Source organism: Canis lupus, chromosome 3, assembly GCF_003254725.2.
Source record: "Canis lupus dingo isolate Sandy chromosome 3, ASM325472v2, whole genome shotgun sequence".
NCBI lineage: Eukaryota > Metazoa > Chordata > Mammalia > Carnivora > Canidae > Canis > Canis lupus.
In genome coordinates, this window is record NC_064245.1 from 84632005 (window position 1) to 84649427 (window position 17423).

The 17423-nt window shown below is 52.3% G+C and overlaps 1 long non-coding RNA gene across 1 annotated transcript; it reads right to left on the minus strand.

Annotated features, from left to right (window-relative positions):
• Window positions 1-1699: 1699 nt before the first annotated feature.
• Window positions 1700-14088, minus strand: LOC118354297 (uncharacterized). Its single transcript, XR_004814562.2, has 3 exons — window positions 12772-14088; window positions 11149-11444; window positions 1700-4058 (listed from the first exon to the last, which is right to left on the minus strand). It is a non-coding gene; the product is annotated as an uncharacterized LOC118354297 (long non-coding RNA).
• Between the last annotated feature and the right edge of the window lie 3335 nt (window positions 14089-17423).

Genomic DNA, 17423 nt, shown 5'->3' on the forward strand with positions numbered 1-17423 from the left:
TGCTTCGCACACAGTCATCGTCCAGAACCAGACCGTGCTAGTGTTTTATTCTGGCAGCTCCTGCCGCTGCAAGGGAGGGGCGCTGCAGCGGGTGGTGGGGGAACCTAGGAGGGAGGCCAGCCCTGCGTCCTCTCCCCAGCCTTGCCTGGGGCAGTTCCGAACCGTAGGAGTCATTCCTAAAAGGCTCCTGTCGGACGCGCTGGAGGGAACCACGTTTTCATGAGTCTCCCTATAATGCCAGTGTCTTCTGAAACCCGCCCTTGACCTCTTGGGACCAATTCCTAGCCCCCTTTTCCTATAGAAGCAGCTGGCTTAGGGAGGCAGGGGTGGGGCCGTGGAAGGAAGTTAGGCCCTGAGCCAGGACACCTGGGTTGGTTTCTCACTCTGCCACCTGTCAGCTAAGTGGCCTTGGGCAATTTGTTTCACCCCTGGAGGAAGGTGGAGAGAGGCCAGGCCAGACACCACCTCTGCAGGCTGGGGGGCGGGTAGCGACAGCATTTCCGTGGTCAGCTCGCAGAGTCAGGCGATGATGGCTCAAATTCTGCCCTCTGTCAGCTGTGCGCCTGGGTGACTTACCCAGTCTCCCTGTGCCTCAGTTTCCTCAACTGGAAAATGGGATCATAACAGCTCCTACCCTGTGATGGGCTGAATGGTGCTGCCCTCCCCCAAACTCAAATCTTTACATCTGAGCCCTCAGTACTTCACAATGTGACTGTTTGGGGACAGGGTCTTTAAAGAGGTAATTGAGGGATGCCTGGGTGCCTCAGCGGTTGGGTGTCTGTCTGCCTTGGGCTCAGGGCCTGATCCTGGAGACCCGGGATCGAGTCCCACATCAGGCTCCCTGCATGGGGCCTGCTTCTCCCTCTCCTGTGTCTCTGCCTCTCTCTCTCTCTCTATCTCTTGTGAATAAATAAATAAAACCTTAAAAAAAAAAGAGCTAAATGAGGTAAAACAAGGTCATTGGGGTAGACGCTCCTTCAATAGGACCAGTGTCCCATAGGAGGAGGAAATTAGGACACACACACCGAGGGAAGGCCATGTGAAGACACGACAGAGAGGCCATCTACAAGCCAAGGAGAGAGGCCTCCGAAGAGATCAATCCTGCGTACACCCGACATGGACTTCCAGCCACCAGAACTGGGAGAAAATATATTTCTTTTTTTCTTTTTTAAAGATTTATTTATTTATTTATGATAGAGAAAGAGAGAGAAAGAGAGAGGAGGCAGAGACATAGAGAGGAGGGAGAAGCAGGCTCCATGCGAGAAGCCCGACGTGGGACTTGATCCCGGTCTCCAAGACCGGGCCAAAGGCAGGTGCCAAACCCCTGAGCCCCCAGGGATCCCCAAGAAAATACATTTCTGTTGTTGAGGCACCCCTACCCCCCCCCCCCCCGTCTGTGAGCTTTTGTTCCGGGGGCCTTCACAGATCCTCGAGGACGCATCCCAGTAGGTGGTGGTGAGATGACGTCAGGTGCGTGGAATGGGGCCAGGCAGGCCGCAAGCTCTGCACATCATGGGAGAGCTCCCAGTGCACGCAGGGCTCTTTGGAGGCATGCGACATCTGACGGGGGATCCCTTCTCTTACTTCTACTGAAGCCTGAGGAGTGTTCAATGTTTATGGCATGCTCCCTGTGTGCTGGGCATCCCTGTCGTCGGGGGGCATGTGGCCTGCCTGCCGGGAGCTTGCATCTAGTCTGCAGAAAGAGAGAAAACAAGGAAACCATGGAATAAATAAATCCTTGCTAGGGCACCTGGGTGGCTCAGTCAGTTAGGCAGCTGCCTTCAGCTCAGGTCATGATCTCCGGGTCCTGGGATCGCGCCCCACATTGGGCTCCCTGCTCAGCCAGGAGTCTGCTTCTCCCTCTCCCTCTGCCCCTCCCCCTGCTCATGCTCGCTCTCTCTCTCTCCAAGAATAATCTTTAAATAAAATAAATCCTTACCAAAGGAACCAGAGAATATATGGAAGCAGCAGACTGTGTGACAGAGAAATGGGGGGTTGACAAGGGCTGACAAGGTGCCCAGAGAGCCGACATGGATCTGGGGAGACAAGGCAGGGCAACACGGCAGCCTCAAAAGCCTGAGGTGGGAAGGCACCGAGAACGCTGGGCTAAGATGAGGCCAGCAGTCAGTAAGGAGTCAGGATCCCCTCCTTTTCTCCTTTTTCATGGGAATGGAGCAGAAGCCTGGGTTTGGGCCTCAAATGTGTGTCAGTCTGCTTACCAATAAAACGCGAGGTAACAGTAGTAGCCTCAGAGGTGTAAGGACAAAGAATTTATATGTGTGGCAGATTCAGCACAATGTCTAGCACATGGGGGGAGTTGGAAGCATTAACGTACATTATTATTACTCCATGACAATAACAACGAGCACCATTTGTTGAGTACTTACGACATGCTGGGCATCTCAAAGCGTTACCTGGAATATATCATCCAGTCTTTATAATAGCCTGTGGACATGGGGACTGTCATAAATTCTATTTTGCTGCTGGGAAACTGAGGCATACAACATTGTATCCAAGATCACATAGCAGGACACTAACTCAAGGCAGCCAGACCCCAGGAGAGGGCACCTGGCAGCAGAGGCTGATACAGTCCTGGCGGGGAACAACACCTCTGTTGGTGTCTTCGTTCAGAGTCATGGGGCGCTGGGGTGGCTCAGTGGTCCAGCATCTGCCTTCGGCTCAGGGTGTGATCCTGGGGTCCTGGGATCAAGTCCCGTATCGGGCTCCCCGCAGGGAGCCTGCTTCTCCCTCTGCCTGTGTCTCTGCCTCTCTCTGTCTCTCATGAATAAATAAATAAATAAAATGTTTTTTTTTTAAAAAAAAGCAGTCTCAAAGTACACGTGTGTAGCATGCACACACACACACACACACACACACACCACCAACTGATGTCATCACCCGGACCTCTGAAGTGTGCACTACATCTGCAGGGGATGCCTATCCTTCCCCTTCTCCAGAGGCTCAGGAGAGGGTGAAGCTGATTTTAAATTTCCAGCCAGTTCAGGGGCTCTGCACCTTGCCTTGTCAGTCTGTGTTGAAGAGATCGACGTGTTCCATTCTTGCACGGCGGAGGGACAAAGCCCAGCAGGGCAGGATGGAAGGTATTTGCTCCACGTGCTCCCTGAGAAGTGAACTCTGCTTGACAGATTTTCTCATTACGGTTTTGGTGACACACCATTTCTTTGTACCGAAAAGAGGGGAGATTGGGGATCCCCCATGTGTGGAACCATGATGTCTTGGCAGGCAGCTCCTATTATTGCCGTAAACTCAGTGGGCAGGGCAGACCCGAAAGAAGGTGTAATGATGCAAGTCAGGGCGAGTCATGGCTGATAGAACCCATTCAACATCTGTCTCCCCAACAGTTCCAACTGCCGGGCTCTCCAGGGCCTTTCTGGTTGGTTCTTCGAATCAAGGCCATCCCCGGGCCCTTCTGTGAAGAAGGCCAACCTTGCCCCGGAGACTCCATCTTCCTCCTTTGTGCCATATCAGTTAGGACTGCATTTGGCTGAAAGCAACAGAGATCCAAAAAAGTAGCGGCTTGCATCATACAACTGGTCCTTTCTCTCTCATGTGAAAGCTGGGAGGCCGGAAGCCCAGGGTTTGTGTGGTACTTGGCCCAGCCCCCAGGGACTCATGCTTCTTTTCAGTTTATCCCTTAAACTTCTCTTAAAAAGGGCTCTTATAAAATATAGAATGAACATAAGTCAAAGTCTTATTGAACCCATTTAAGTATGATGATGAAGCTGATTCACAGACTGAGGTATTTGTAGGCAAGAAAAAAGAAAGAAAAAGAATGTAGAATAGGATCCAGGGCCAGGATCATCCCCGTGGCACAAGACCACAGCTGGCGCTCTAGACATCACGCTCATGTTACTGGCAGGTAGATGGAGGAAGGCATACAGAAAAAGGTGCTCATTCACCATCTTTTAAGGAAGGTTCCTAAAAAGAGCCATAGGACAATTTCACTTTCTTCTCACTTAATCACATGGCCACGTGCACCTGCCAGGCAGGCTGGGAAACATCATCTTGATTTAGGGCCCAGCTAAAAATGGTGGAATCTACATTACAGAAGAAGGGGGAAATGGTTACAATTTCACGAGGCAATTTACCCCTGTCAATCCCACCTCCTCACCACCAAACTTCCCTGACAGAAGCGAAACTAACATTTTGTGTAATGTGCTAGGCATCGTGGACTTTCCCATAAGCTAAGTATCTGGGTCACTGAAGAAAAAATTCAGAGTGGTATATAAGTGTCAGATTTCTAATCTTGTCTTAGCCATTTACACACGGTGATGGCTTGGGCAGGTAACTAAACCTTAGTGTTCTCATAGACAAAGTGGGTATTATGATGCCTGGGTCACAGGGTCATCGTGAGGATTAAACAAAGGGCAGGTAGAGGTCTTGGCACACCGTGTGTGTCCCTGGCTTTGCCAAGCTTATGAATCGTCTGAGCGTTAGATTCTTCACTGATAAAATAAAGATCTGCTTTATAAGATGGTGAGGCTTAAATGAGATGAAAGATATAAAGCATTGGCACAATGCTTAGCTCTTTTTTTTTTAAATATTTTATTTACTTTTTCATGAGAGCCACAGAGAGAGAGGCTGAGACACAGGCAGAGGGAGAAGCAGGCTCACTGCCAGGAGCCTGATGTAGGACTTAATCCCAGGACCCCAGGATCATGCCCTGAGCCAAAGGCAGATGCTCAACCACTGAGTCACCCAGGTGCCCCACAATGTTTAGCTCTAACAAAACAGAACAGTTGGGGGCTGCTATTATTTAGACCTCTCAAAATTCCTGCAAGATGTCAAAATATGATTTTCAAGTACTTAAAAACATGGCTCTTAAAGAAAAGGGCTCTTATAAAATATAGAATGAACATAAGTCAAAGTCTTATTGAACCCATTTAAGTACTGAGGGAACCAGTATGATGATGAAGCTGATTCACAGACTGAGGTATTTGTAGGCAAGAAAAAAGAAAGAAAAAGAATGTAGAATAGGATCATCGAGTTAGGTACAAATGGTTAATACTCTGCATGGCCACGAAGTCATAGGTTGTCTTTTCTACCAGGAAGAAATCATTTTCCACGATCATCTCTACGGGGCAAAACTCTGCAAGTTAACACACAACACTTAGCGCCCTGGCTCTATTCAATAGCAAACAGCAAAGTCAAATATGGGCAAGTTTTCCCAGAGACTTAAATCATCCTTGGTGAGCCCGGATGCTCCAGCACGACATTGAAAGGGCATGCAGTCATTTTCTGGCTTTATTTCCATGTTTTGGAAACATTTTGTTAACAAAGGTCATTCTCGCTTATTGAAGAAACAATCGCTCAGTCCCTAATCGTGACCTGGAGGAGAAGAAGAAACAGCCCCGGCTTCCCCAGGTTCTCCCTGTCTGCTGTGTATGAGGCGGGGAGGGGGCTGTCGAGACTGCTGAGTTTACCATGTGAACACACAGCTGGCCCTCCAACCCCAGGCAGACGTCCAGGGAAGCAGAAAGAGGAGAAGGAGTCAGGTGGAAAAAAGGGAGAGGACCTTTCTGGACTGAAAGGTCCCTGAGAAATGGCACGGGGCTGGGGGGTGGGGATTGGCAAACAGAGGGAGCTGTAGCCAGCTGAGTCCGGCTGAAGCAGAGCTCCTGCACTTTTACAGATGAGAGGTTAATTAACTTGTTCAAAGTCCCACGGGTAGTAAGAGGAAGAACTGGGCTGGTATGAAGTCCACTCATTTCCCCCACACCACCTCTCCTCTCCTGGCTTTTTCAAATCGGCCCTCCAGGGACCAAAGGTCTGCGCTAGCCATTTGCACTCTGGTATTAATTCCAACCAATCTATTGCTTCTCCCGGGGTGCTTTGAATTTTAGGCTTATCCTCCTGCAATGAAATGGAAGGTGTTGACCTGCATTCAAGGAATCCCTGGCATCCTGGTGGTGCTGGAGGAGAGGGACCTTCCTTCCCCCTGCCCCTGAAACCCCAGCACCCCCAGAGAGTCAGATCTCAGCTGCTCGGCAACCAGAAATCAGAGACGAGAGCAGAGAGAGCAGAGAGACGGCACGTCTGCTCTATCACCCAGATGTCAGCTCCTCTTACAAGCCCGTTAGATTTGATGAGAAAATGTTGGCCTCCGGGCCCGAAGATGGAGGTAACAGGATCCTCTGACATATTCAGACTTATAAAATTGGATGTGGTTTAATTGCCTGAGAAGTTATTTCGAGACGTGCCCTGGCCTTCGTGGAGTCTGAGATCACGAGTGATACTGGGGGGAGGGAGAGACAAGCTAAACTCAATAGCTCTTATCATTCCACACTTTAAATCATTTGTTTCTTAGGGGGGTATTAGTGGAGTCCCTGATGCATACGGCTGGGAAGGAACCCTGCGTTCCACTTCACCCCGCATTTAAGCAACTCATAATCAGAGGCAACCAACCTGCCTCTTTGCCTCTGATGCCAACCTTGTTCAAAGGAGGCAGCCCTCCTCAGGTCGCAAACAAGCCTTGCTCATTGTCACCCCACCTGCCCGCACAGCCCAGGTCTGTCTCTCTGAGCTTAGAAAGCCACCCTTTCCTTTTCCCACCTTCCGGAATCCTCGAAGGTCCGGGTCAGGCACAGCCAAGGCCTTCCCTGGCTGTTTGTTTCCCAGAGCAGGGCACCGTGGGGTCTCCACCTCCCCAGCAGCCTTTTCCCCAGCCATCCATTTAACAGATGTTTATTGAGCACCTTGTTTTGTGCCAGGCGCTGGCAATGGAGCAATGAATCAGATGGCCATGATCTCTTGCTTTCGCAGAGCTTAGTTCCGGTGGAAAAACCCTTCCCACTCCGACCGTGAGGAGGAACCGCCACTTGACATCAGGCTACTCTGTTTATTCAGTTGATGAATACTAATGAGTGCCTGCTGTGCATCTGGCACCGTTGTAGGCACTGGGGCTGCAATGGGGGGAACAGAATAGACGAAGCCCTTGCTCCCTCAAAGTGCACGTTTGGAAGTAGGTAAGATAGACCACAAAGCAATGAATGTGTCAAGTAGTCAGAAATCTGTGTAATGAGATCAAGGGCACAGCAGTGTGCACGGCGCCGGTTTAGATACCATGACCAGGGAAGCCTCTGATGAGGTGGCATTGGGGCCAGGAGCTAAAGGAAGTGCAGGCCGGGTGGAGGGGAGTTTATAGCCCTTGTTCACGGAGCTTCTGAGGGGCCAGCTCAAGGCCGGGTATTGACCCTCCCAGCCATTCTTTGAGAGAAGGAAGGTGGCCTCCATGCCCTTCGCTTACGGGTGAAGAAACTGGGTTTCAGAGAAATGATCTAACATGAAGGAAGAAGTCTGAAGCCAGGCTGTCTGGCACAGAACCTGCGAGTCCCTTTGCAGAACTGCCCAGTTGTTTCGGAGTGCCCTGGTCCCAACAGGTGGGCTCAGACTTCTTTTTTCCTGCTCACCGCATGCTGAGAACAGTGCTGCTGACTGTCCTGGGATGTGGGGCTCAGGCCCGCGCTTGGCAGCTGCATGTGACTTTGAGCGACCTGTGTAACCTCTCTGACCGTCTGTTTTCTCATCTGCAGTGGGGGAAGTAGGACCTACTTCATACGATCAAGGTGAGGCTCACATGACGAATGGAGTCAACACACCGGAAACAGTCTATCAAGTGTCCCTAGCAGGATGCTGATGGAGGTTTGGGTGGTACTGTGGGTTGAGTGGTGTCCCCCGAAAAGATATGTTGAAGCGCTAACTTCCAGTACTTGTAATTGTGACCTTGATAACAGGGTCTCGTTTGTAATCAAGGTAAGATGAGGTCACGTGCGATTAGGGTAGATCCTCCCCCGGTATGACCGGTGTCCATGTAAGAGGATAAGAGACACAGAGAGAGCGGTGAACAGAGTGAACCCACCCCATGTGACCACAAGGCAGAGATGGAAGAGATGTGTCTACAAGCCAAGGAATACTACGGATCTCTGACAGCAGCTAGGAGGAAGGCGTGAGCAGATTCCCTTCCCGAGCCTTGAGAGACAGCATGGCCCTGTGGACACCTCGACTTTGGGCTTCTGGCCTCCAGCACTGAGAGAGACTACATTTCTCTTGTTTTAAAAAGCCACCCGCTTGGTTGTCCCGTGCGACGGCAGCTCCAGGAAGCTAATGCAGATGGCAAATTCCTGGAAGAACCGCGAAGCTGGATGGGAACAGGGGAGCTATATCTTGGCGTGTGTGTTTGGGGTCAGATCCTGAGGGATCTGCTGGTCTGTGTGGTGTTGGAGCCAGATGACCGAAGCCTAAGGGTCTGGTTTGGAAGCGGAGAGAGAAATCTGGAGAAGGCTCTGACTTTATTCCTAACCCAGAGCGCTGTGAACCTGTGGCTTTCGCCCACAACTTCAAGGGTGGAATCTTGGGGTTCAGTCTGAGTGCCGGGGCCACCACAGACCTCCCGGCTCAGAGAAGGTGAGAGCCCACAGGCTTTTCTGGACGTCATGCCAGGACTCATAAGGCTGTCTGTTTAAATACAGATGAAATCAGAAGCATGGGCCTTCACCAGCACTTACATAAAACCCAGATTGTCAAATTCAAGGGAGAAAGAGTCAGAACGGCCTGGCCAGAGTCTGGGCCAACATTCCAGAAGACTGATTCAAGACAGGGAACAGATTCCCGGGCCCCCCAGCAATCTCCAAACTCTCTGTAAAAATATTAACACAAGCTCAAGTGAAGTCGCATGGGCAGATACAGTATCATATCCCTGTGGAGATTTGGAATTATAGCATCTTGGGGTGAGAGGGACCCCCAGAGTCAGCCCGTCTGGAATGGCTGTTGGAAGCAGATGGACCTGGGTTCAAGTTCTGTCTCCTTGACTGAGGAGTGCCAGCTCCAAGCTCCACGATCTTGTTCTTCTCTCCTTCTCTGTGTAACGGGCACCAGCTACTGGCCTCCTAGGATCTCATGACACTTGGACTGCACTTAGCCGAGTCCCATCCCAACCAGCGAGAGAGCCACGACTCTTGCTGTTCGGGTTGGTAGTGAACCCGGCTCTGCAGCAATGCTGGGTTCCCCTCTATGAAGGGCCCTCCCGCCTATTTCCAAATTCTCCAGCCCATGCATCTCTGAATAGCTCAGTTAGAACATTCCTGGCTACAGTAAGACGGCTCCTTGTGAGGAAGCTTTCCTTTGCTGAGATGCGCTCTGTCAAGTGGCTCCGGGCCCAGGCCCTGGGCCTGTGCTCAAACCCATCTCCAGTGTAGGAGCTTTATGCCTTGGGGCAAATTACTCCGCCTGTCTGTTGAGGAAGGGTCACAAAGGTTGCGGGACCTTACCTGACCTCTCAGCGCCCGGGCATTCTCGTCTGGGACGTGGTAATGATGATGATGCTAGTACTCGCCCCCTACAGTTGTCCTGAGGTTGACCGGGATGACATAGACTTAGAAGAAAGCCTGGTATACAGGAGGTGCTCAATAATTAGCTGTTACTGATGTAAGGTCCATCCCTGGGCTTAATCCTATGGTGTCCCTCCCCCGATGTGTTTCTGATCACCATCCGCTGCTTCTCACGCGCTCAGCCTGTGACCCCCCAGCTCCGCAGCACCCGTCCCAGCCCGGGAATCCAGGTGGGCTCCAGGGCAGGCAACCTACACACCTGCCGGGGCCCTGCCCTTGCGTGAATGCTCTGCAGCCTCCACCTTGAGGTTCTTAACCGGTTTTGCACAAATCTGCACTTTCGTTTTGCACTGGCGCTTGCAAATGACCCTGCTGGTCCTGTCCGGAAAATTGGCCCCATGGCCTCTTGCCCTCCTGCGTAGGTAGAGCTGGGCAGCGCTGTCCTCAGCAGTGCCTGCTCCTCCCCTGGCCACTTCCCACTCGGGCAGCAGGACTGGTGAATGTGGGGCTTAGCTGTCCAGTGTACCCCCTCTTCTGTCTCCTCATTCACCGCCCCCACATCCCCCATCCCTTGCTCTCCACCCTCTCTGACTTTCCCTGCTTTTGCTTGGCAGCCAAGGTCAGAACAGCTTGCCCCAAAGACAAGAACACAAATCTCACAGAGGAAGACCTAGACATGACCAACAAGCACATGAGAAAATGTTCCCCATCACCTGCCACCAGGGAAATACCAATCAAAACCACAATGAGATCCCGCCTCACACTGGTGAGAATGGAGAAAATGAACAAGACAGGAAACAACACATGTTGGCGAGGATGTGGAGAAAGGGGAGCCTCTTGCACTGTTGGTGGGAACACAAGCTGGTGCAGCCACTCTGGGAAACTGTGTGGAGGCTCCTCAAAGAGTTAGAAATAGAGCTGCCCTACGACCCAGCAATTGCACTGCTGGGGATTTACCCCAAAGATACAGATGCAGTGACGTGAAAGGGCACCTGCACCCCGATGTTCACAGCAGCCATGTCCACAATAGCCACACCGTGGGAGGAGCCTCGGTGTCCATCCACAGATGATGGATAGAGAAGCTGTGGTCTGTGTATACCGTGGAATATTCCTCAGGCATCAGAAACGACAAATACCCACCATTTGCTTCGACGTGGATGGAACTGGAGAGGATTATGCTGAGTGAAGTGAGTCAGTCGGAGAAGGACAAACATTATATGGTCTCATTCACTTGGGGAATATAAAAAATAGTGCAAGGGAATAAAGGGGAAAGGAGAGAAAATGAGTGGGAAATATCAGTGAGGGTGACAGATCATGAGAGACACCTAACTTTGGGAAGCGAACAAGGGATAGTGGAAGGGGAGATGGGCGGGGGGTTGGGGTGACTGGGTGACAGGGCACCAAGGGGGACACTTGATGGGATGAGCACTGGGTGTTGTGCTATATGTTGGCAAATCGAACTCCAATTTAAAAAAAAAAAACAGCTTGCCACTGGGGTATCTGGGTGGCTCAGTGCTTGAGTATCTGCCTTTGGCTCAGGTTGTGATCCTGGGATCCTGGGGTCCTGGGATCGAGTTCCACATTGGGCTCCCCTCAGGGAGCCTGCTTCTCCCTCTGCCTGTGTCTCTGCCTCTCTCTGTGTCTCTCGTGAATAAATAAAATCTTAAAAAAAAAAAAAAAAAAAAAAAAGGAAACCGGCTTGCCCCTGCCCCAGATCAGGTGCCCCAGGCCCGGCGGGAGGCATCCCCTTCCTCGAGAGGCGCCCCTCTCCTTTCCCCACCGTGGGGCAGGTGCAGTCTACCTTTCGGCTCGCTGTGGTGGAAACGGATATGGTCTTTGGCCGAGTGGAATCACGGCGGCCTGGATACACTTACAAGGATTGCAGAGGAAGCGTTCCAGTTTCTGGGCCCGGAGCCTGGGTGTGAGACTCAGCAAGGGGCTCCTGCCGCAGGGACGGACGCCTGGGTGGAGGACGGGTGGGCCTGGAGCTTGGCATCCGATCGGGGAAATCGGGAAGGATCCCCGCCCGAGCTTTCCACCGGAGAGGATGCCCATCTGTCCTTTCCCCGGGGCCAGTCGTCGCCTCACTTCTCTTGTCTGATTGATAGAAGATCAGAAAACTGGGTTAGTGCTTAGCGAATAAAGTGGCCACCAGGAATTTTATTTTAGTTTATTTTTTGATCGTGCTCGCCATGTAAGAAAACATGCAGGGGAATCAAGGGGATTGAAGATGAAAGAAGGCAGCATGTGCTTTAAGCAAAAAAAAAAAAGAAAGAAAAAGAAAAAAGAAAAAAAAAAGCTAAGGGGTCTAAACTCGCAGAAAGCTCCTATCCCACCAAGTGCTTCCCCCCAAGAGAGACGGCAGCACCTAGGCCACGGGGTAACAGCAGCGGGCGTCTCTAGAGCAGGGCGGGGGTGGGAGGCCACAGCCGTGGCTGTCCCGAGAGACATCGGTCCCCGCTCGGCCTTCAGCCAGGGCCCCGAGGAGGCTCCCGAGGGTGGGGCTCAAGATCCCTAAAGGGGGGACGAGGGGGCAGCCTGGGCGGCTCAGCGGTTTAGCGCCGCCTTCGGCCCAGGGCCTGATCCTGGAGACCCAGGATGGGGTCCCACGTCGGGCTGCCTGCATGGAGCCTGCTTCTCCCTCTGCCTATCTCTGTCTCTCATGAATAAATAAATAAAATCTTAAAAAAGGGGGGGGGCGGGGCCTGGAAATCCACGGGTGCTGCTTGAACTCACACCCCCCAGGCTCCTGCCATCAGGCACAGGGCCCACCACGCCGCCCGCTGGGGCTGCTGGGATAATCCTCCATCTCGTGGTGACCCCTCAAGGGCACACCCCTCTCATCAGCTGGGGCAAAGCCTCTTCCAGGTTTCCCTGGTAACCAGAGCCTCCTGAGGGGGGCGGGGGAGTGGGGGTCTGGGGGTCGCCACCCTGAGGGCATCTCCGAGTGGCAGGGCAGCAGGCAAGCACTGGGTGTCCGAGTCCCAGGGCAGCTCCAGCCACTGCCACCCGCCGGGACTCAGGCAGCCTGGAGGCCCGGGGAGGGTCCCTGGGGCTTCCCGACAGTCTGGGAGCCCAGGCCCTGGAGACAGGAAGGCCTGCTGTGGGTGGAATGTTGACTCAGACCCAGGGCCCCGGGGATGGGGGGGCAGGGGCAGAAAGGCAGCTGTTCTAACCACACCACACCCAGGGATGTGAAACCAGGACTGGATCCAGGAGGCTGGGGCGCGAGGGGGCAGGAGCCAGGTTCCCCAAGGTCGATCCCAGGGCTGGGGTTTCAGCTGCCGAGCTCGTGGGGCTGGGGAATGCCACGCACCCCTGGCCCCGGGGGACAGAGGGGGGAAGGGGAGCACCTCAGCTCCCTACAGGCGCTGGGAAGGGGGAAGAAGAGAGGAGGCTTGGCCACAGGGACTGGAGCCCTCACCTTGCCACCCACTCCCTGGCTGGTGTGGGCACGTCCCTTCCCCTCGCCTGGGCCTGGCTCCTCGGGCTCCCTCGGGGGCTTCCAGCTCCCACTGTCTGACATTTGAGCTCCCCACGTCCTGAGCTGGCTTTGCAGAGAGCACGTGGGGAACGAGGAAGTTGCCGAGAGCGGCCTGGTGCTTTCCCGGAGGGCCTGGGTGGGGGTGGGGGGGGCTGCCCAGGCCCCACGTGGCAGCCGGGGCGTGGGCCTCGGTGGGTTGCTGCGGGGGGCGAAGGGGGAGCTCGTCGGATCCCCTGCGGCGGCGGCGCCTTTCACAGCTGAGGGTCCTGGAGGGGAGGGGCGACGTTGGGAAGGCAGCTGGCAGGGCCCGAGGCCCGGGTCTGAAGGCCAGGCTGACACTAAAATGAGGCCGGACGAGCATATTTAATGACACGGAAAAATGTTCAGTGATAAGGTGGGGGAAAAAGCAGGTTATAAAAAGCAGCATATGTAGGACAATCCTCTTATTGTGGGGAAGAAATCTTTCCCTCTAAATGCACACGCACACAGAAGGAACAGTCTGAGAAGGCAGGGAGTGATTATCTCTCCCTCGCGGGATTCCCTGGGGCCTTTTCTTCTTTCTTTCTTTCTTTCTATTTTTTTTTCCTCTTTCTCTCTCTCTCTCTCTCTCTCTTTTTGTGGTGCTTTGCTGTTTTTTTTTTTTCCAAGCTTTTAAATTAAAAAGATTGTTTTTCTCCCCTGCACAGATGCCTTGGGGTACAAACCCTGCCAATCACATGGGCTTCGATATATACAGGAAGTTTCTGTCCCAGCTTGGCTGAAGGTCCAGGTCCTAGATGGCCAGGTCTTAACTGGTAGAGGCCCAGGTGGCTTTAGAACTTCCGCATTGGGGGATCCCTGGGGGGCTCAGTGGTTTAGCGCCTGCCTTTGGCCCAGGGCGCGATCCTGGGGTCCCGGGATCGAGTCCCACGTCGGGCTCCCTGCATGGAGCCTGCTTCTCCCTCTGCCTGGGTCCCTGCCTCTCTCTGTGTCTCTCATGAATAAATACATAAAGTCTCAAAAAAAAAAAAATTTCATCATTGGAGTGACTTGGCTGGACAACCTAGGAAGCTGAAGTTACATTCCAAGTAAAAGGAGAAAACATCCATTGCCCATATGACTACGGGGAGAGGCTCGAACCTTCCATAACTTCCTCTTCCCCGACCGCCATGACACCTGCCGGCACTTCCGGTCCCAGCTCCCCTGCCTCAACACAGCTGATTGGACAGACCGTGATCAGCTGACCCCACCGCAGCCAATCCCTGCATTGGCCAAGTCCTGAGGCAAAAAGGAGGAGTCCGCCAATCAGATTCCCTGCTGAGTCCCCCCCCCCATCAGACCCCCTGCTGAGTCCCCCATCAGACCCCCTGCTGAGTCCCCCAATCAGACCCCCTGCTGAGTTCCCCAATCAGACCCCCTGCTGAGTCCCCAAATCAGACCCCCTGCTGAGTCCCCCAATCAGATCCCCTGCCGAGTCCCCCCCAATCAGACCCCCTGCTGAGTCCCCAATCAGACCCCCTGCTGAGTCCCCCAATCAGATCCCCTGTTGAGTCCCCCCAATCAGACCCCCTGCTGACTCCCCCAATCAGACCCCCTGCTGAGTCCCCCAATCAGATCCCCTGTTGAGTCCCCCCCAATCAGACCCCCTGCTGACTCCCCCAATCAGACCCCCTGCTGAGTCCCCCAACCAGACCCCCTGCTGAGTCCCCCCCAATCAGATCCCCTGCTGGCAGACCTGAGCTGAGAACTTGGGAGGAGGGAGGTAGTTAGCAGAGGGAGTAGGAGGTGAGAGGACTTGAGAAGAGGGAGCTCGGGGACAGGGAAGGCGTGAGGACCCGCAGGTGGTGCAGATTATAAGAAAGTGGAAGTAATTGTTAAGATATAAATAAACGAATAAATGAATAGATGAATAAATAAATAATAAAAATAAGCAAAAGACACTATGAGCTATGAGTTTTTTAAAAAGGCACTTGACGGGATGAGCATTGGGTGTTATTCTGTATGTTGACAAATTGAAAACCAATAAAAATAAATTTATTAAAAATATATATATTAAAAAAAAAGATTACTGAGAATTAGAAGCAAGGAGAACCCAAATGGCAAGAGGAGGAAAGAGCATCAAGGGACCGAGGTTGCCATGTTTCTTCTTGGTCTGGGTTCTCAGAAGCAAACTCTTGAGACAAGGATTGGAGCGCAAATTGGCACTGGATTGGGGCAGTGGTCCCGGGAAAGTGCAGAAGAAGGGTGGGAAGGGATATGGGTGAGGAAAGGTAGCCAAGAAATTGTGCATTATCCAGCCTGCAGGGGGAAGTAGGCAGCAGGGTCTTACTCCAGGGGGAAATCCGAAGAGCACACCAGGGTTAGCCCCAGCCAAGACAGAAAGGGGTTGGAGCATCTATGCAGCAACTCCTGGAATCACTGGTGGAGGGCTGCGCCCATAGAGTTGACTCCCTGACACCCTGGCCTACTGCTTATAGAAAGAGCTGCCTCCAGACATCTGGGTTGCTCAGTCAGTTAAGCATCCGACTCTTGGTTTCAGCTGAGGTCATGATTTTGTAGGTCCAGAGATGGAGCTCCCCCATTGGGCTCTGTGCTCAGCAGCGAGTCTGCTCGAGATTCTCTCCTTGTGCCTCTCCTCCCACTCATGCAACTGCTCGCTCGCTCTCTCTCAAATAAATAAATAAATAGATCTTTATTAAAAAAAAAAAAAAGGAATGAAGGAAGAAAGAGTTGTCTTCCATGGCCCCAGAAAAAAGTTTCTTAGGCACAGAAATGTATACACTGGCAGGGGGAGGAACAGAAGCCGACTGAAAGGTCTGAGAGCCATAGGCAAGGTGCTGGGGTCTGCATCATTAGAAGGAGGAGTGACAGCCCAGTGTGAGGGAGATGATGAGGCAATGGTCAACCCCTTGAACTCCCTATTTTTTTTTATAGTTGCCTAGATCTTGAGCTTCATTGCAGTAAGCCCCCAAGATTTGAGTGAGCCCAACTAAGACCCTGAGACGGAAGACAGAAAGAGTCACTCCTCTTTTCTAGGACTCCATCCCCTCCCCAGCCTCCCACAGGGAAAGGCCTACCCTCTATTGTCTGAGGTTTAAAAACCGTAAAAGATTGTCACCTTGCATTGATTCTTAAATAATAGAATTCGGATTTACTGACACAACACCTCATTCCCTGCTCCAATTCCCAATGACTATACTAAGAAATTCTGTGGGAGCTCCCCAGGTATGGGTTGAGAGGCCCTAAAAGGCTCTATGCCTGTTTGCCACCAATGCCACCATTATGGCCTCCTTGGACAGATATACTGGAGTCTACTCTAAGCCAGGCACTGTGCCTAGTCGACACAGCAGGACTCACAGTCTAGTAGGCAGTAGACTCAGACACTACAAATTCCCTCACAATGTGGCCAGTGTTAAAAGAAACTGTGCTCACAATGGTGGGGAACATCAAGGTGGAAGAAATGAATTCTGCTTAAAAAAGGCTTCACAGAGGAAGTGGCTGTTGAACTTGGTCTTGAGGGATGAATAGAAGTTCACTGGCAGAAAAGACTAGAAAAGCACCTCCCCACCCCCGACTGTGAAAAGCTTTACATGTTGGGCTGAGTTTTCATTTTATTTGGTGATCCCCGAAGACCCACAAAAGGTTGGCCTTGGGAACTATCAATGCAGAAGCTCTGGGAGGGTAATAACCATCGGTTCTTAGAGACGGTGAGCGCATCAGATCACTCTCACACCAGAGAACAGAATAACCAGGGCACTGGGCAAACATGAGAGCAAAACTTATGTTCTACTATTTACTGAACACCTGACGACGAGCTGAGCCCTGAGCTAAGCGTGGCAGGAGTCCTGGGCTTAATGTCACTTCGGAATAAGTGGAGAAACAAAGCTAACAGGCCTAAGAAATTAAACAATTCCTGTGGTGAGGAGAAAACATATATTATTTTAAGAACTAAAACAGGAGTTCTTTATAGGGAGACAACTGGGCTTTGCTCAGCAAAACACGTTATAAGCCATTTGTCCTGGGTCGAATAGCGTCTCCTCAAGACTCCCGTCCACTGATCAAGTTAAGATGAAGTCATATTGGGTTAGGGCAGGTCCTAAATCCAATAGGACCAGCGACCTCGCAAGGAGAGGAAGATTTGAAAACACACAGACTCGTGCCCAGGGAAGAAGTCCACGTGGCAGGTGACACCGAAGCAGAGAGTGGAGTGAGGTGGCTGGAAGCCCAGGAAGGATGGGGGGTTGCCCCCCCAAAGGGTCCTTCCCTAACCTTCAGAGAGAACATGACCCAGCTGCCACCTTGCTTTTGAACTTCCAGTCTCCAGAACTGGGAGAGAGTGTTTGTTGTTTTAAGCACACACACACACACACACACACACACCCTTTTGTGAAGTGTGTTACAGCAGCTCTAGGGAACTAATACACCATTTGAGTGGAAACAGATCCCTGGGGAAAAACTGGAAATGGAGAGGCCTGAAGTGCTCAGCATGAGAGCAGGAGAAGCAAGAGACGTGGAGGGGTGGAGGTTGTAGGGAACCCAGGGGGAGAAAAGGCCGGCACGCCCTCAGGAAACCGTGTGAGGGAGTAATGTGGTGAATGTGGAATTTGTCCCTG